Below are 2768 nucleotides of genomic sequence, written 5' to 3' on the forward strand. Positions count from 1 at the left end.
TGGGTTCACCAAAATATAAAGTGAAAAATTGAACCCTAGTGACTCCCCACCTAAGAGAGAGAAAGGAAGTCACTAGGATGATTTTCACTCCGGAAAAACTTTACATTCAAAAGAGGGGCTTGAATCCACTAGATCCAAATCCGAGGGAGGCAAGGATGTGAATTCCAAGTGGATTGCAAGGGTTGAAGTATGTTTTGCCCTCTTTTGTAAATAGGAAAGTTGACTTGTTGACTATGTGGAACAAAGAGAGAAAATGAGTGAAATGAGGAGCTACAAGTTCGGGATCACCCTATAACTTCGGATCTAAGCTAATTAGATTGATAAGAATCTGCCCTACAAATTTGGAGAAAATTCATCGGGACCATGGCGAAAGTATACATGGTCCTCTGAAAAATCCGTGCAAATGAAAATGGGTTTTCCGTCTTTATAAGTGGAGTCCAAATTTGAAAATACAGATGCACACCTACAACCTACACACATAAAAGAAGGGGAGAAAGGTTTTGGATAGGAGTTTTCCTTAGTCAAACCCCGGTTGAGGAATAAACCTTGAAAGAAAGTAATTGCAAATGCTGAAATGTAAATAATGGAATTGTATACCTTGTAGATCTGCAATTTGTCAATGATGATTGCTTTGCTTCTTGAATGTAATCACAAGTGTTGCATGAAATGACATGTAACATGACAAAACCTTAACACACACACATGGGTCTAAGGTAGAAATAGAGCCTAGACTAGGAGGGTTTCAAGGGTGAAAATGCAGGAAAGGGGTCTTGGTTAGGAAGGCGGATGTTGTCGCCAAGGTGAGGACCTCAAATGTGGTTAAAATTGCTAGGGTCACTATTTTATGACACATACACATACATACATACATACATACATACATACATACATACATACACATACACATACACATACACATGCATATGTATACATATAACACATACACATACACATACACATACACATACACATACACACACAGAGGTAAGTGCACAAAGATGGTGGTCAGAAAGGGGGGTATAAGTGGACACTTTTTTTCTAAAATCAGGTGAACCTGAACTTGGAGGCAAAATTTGAAAGTCATCCACTCAAGATATGAAGATAATTAAAGAACAAATATTGTAGTACTCTTAATCTAGTTTCCAAACTACTAAACGGTTTTAAAATTGGATAATATTAAGGGGGTAAAATCCTTTGTGCATGAAAAACAAACTCTGATGTTTTCTGAAAAACATAATATAGTGTTTGACATGCACATAAAAAAAGTCATAGTTAGATTTAGTATTTTGACAAATCCTTTGGCAGAAAGATAGTTTGTTTTTTTTGATCGGTAATTGGCCGAAGCCTGAATAGCTTTTGACTGGAGTTATGAACTAGTAGGGACACAGTAGGGGGCCCCATCCCCATTACATTTGGCAAAAAGATAGTTAAGAGTGAGAACTAGAAGATTTTAATTTTTTTGTAATTTTTTGTTGAGTATTTTTTTTTTTTATGATTTTCCAATCGAGCACATCCTGAAAATTAGGTACATGTTCGTGCGTGAAGCATAAGTTGCACTAAACAAATCAAAAATACAAATTTGTTTTTTTTTAAATTGTAAAGAATCAAGTGCACTACAATAATATATAAAGTTTTCTAAATTTGGATAAGTATATCAAAAGTTATTAAAACAATGATGCACCTATGTCTGTGAGAACTATGGAGACATTGGTAAAAGAAATTCAATAATAATATTTTATTGTTATTCAAATTTTAAAAAAATTATATGGTTAGAAAGCTCATAAGATGGGTGAAATATGGAGGCAATTTTCGAAATACCCATTTGATGAAGTGTAAACCTGATGATGACAAAGTCAAAAAACCGAGTTGATAAAATCAAACACGTCAAAAAGGAGGGAAATGGAGGGAAATCAAACTTCCAAACCGTAGCTTTGTCATCGAGGTCTATTTCCAAGCCTAAATAGTCAAAAGCGCATACGGGGTACTTGTGGTATAAAAAGCGCGTACGAGGTACTTATGGTGTAAGAAGCGTGTATGCGCTACGTTTGTTTAAATTTTGGGTGTGTGTATAATATGATATTGTATATATAATGTGTGTATATATATATATGTATATAATAATATAGAATATATTAAGTATATATATACACACATATAAGTGTATTGTCTCACCCTCTCAAGCACGTACAAGGTGCCTCTCTCTCTCTCTCCCTCCATACCCCACTGCAACTATGTCTGCACTTTTATAGAAGTGAATTTATTTCTTGTCTGCAACTTCCTCTTTGAATTTTATCATGTATGCTCTCCTAAGAAAATTGACTGATGGATTTGTGTGTGTATATTGAATAGGAGGAAGAAGGGTCTGAAATTGAACCACGGGTGCATTACCGCAACAAACAAGGAAACTTGGAACAATATTCTTCTCGAATGTGTTTTTTATGAGCAGAGCAGATGTGGAAAATAGTGTCAACAAAGCAAAATGATGAGTCAGATTACCTACAATATGTTTTCAGAAGGAAACAGCCGGTAGCAAGAGAAAGAGGGAGAGTAATATAAATGACTTCACAAAGAATGATAGTGGTGGGTATGCGAGAGTTCCCATGTTGTTACACAACGCCTATCACCTAAATAAATTAAAGTTTGTTGTAAGCATGGCAGTGGTAGTATATGATGATCATCACTTGTCAAAAGGCCTAAAAGGGTACACACCCATGAAAGAAATCAAGTGTGTAATTCCTATAGTCACAATCGAGATAAGTCCTATAACC

Source organism: Cryptomeria japonica, chromosome 3 (assembly GCF_030272615.1).
Source record: "Cryptomeria japonica chromosome 3, Sugi_1.0, whole genome shotgun sequence".
Taxonomy (NCBI): Eukaryota; Viridiplantae; Streptophyta; class Pinopsida; order Cupressales; family Cupressaceae; genus Cryptomeria; species Cryptomeria japonica.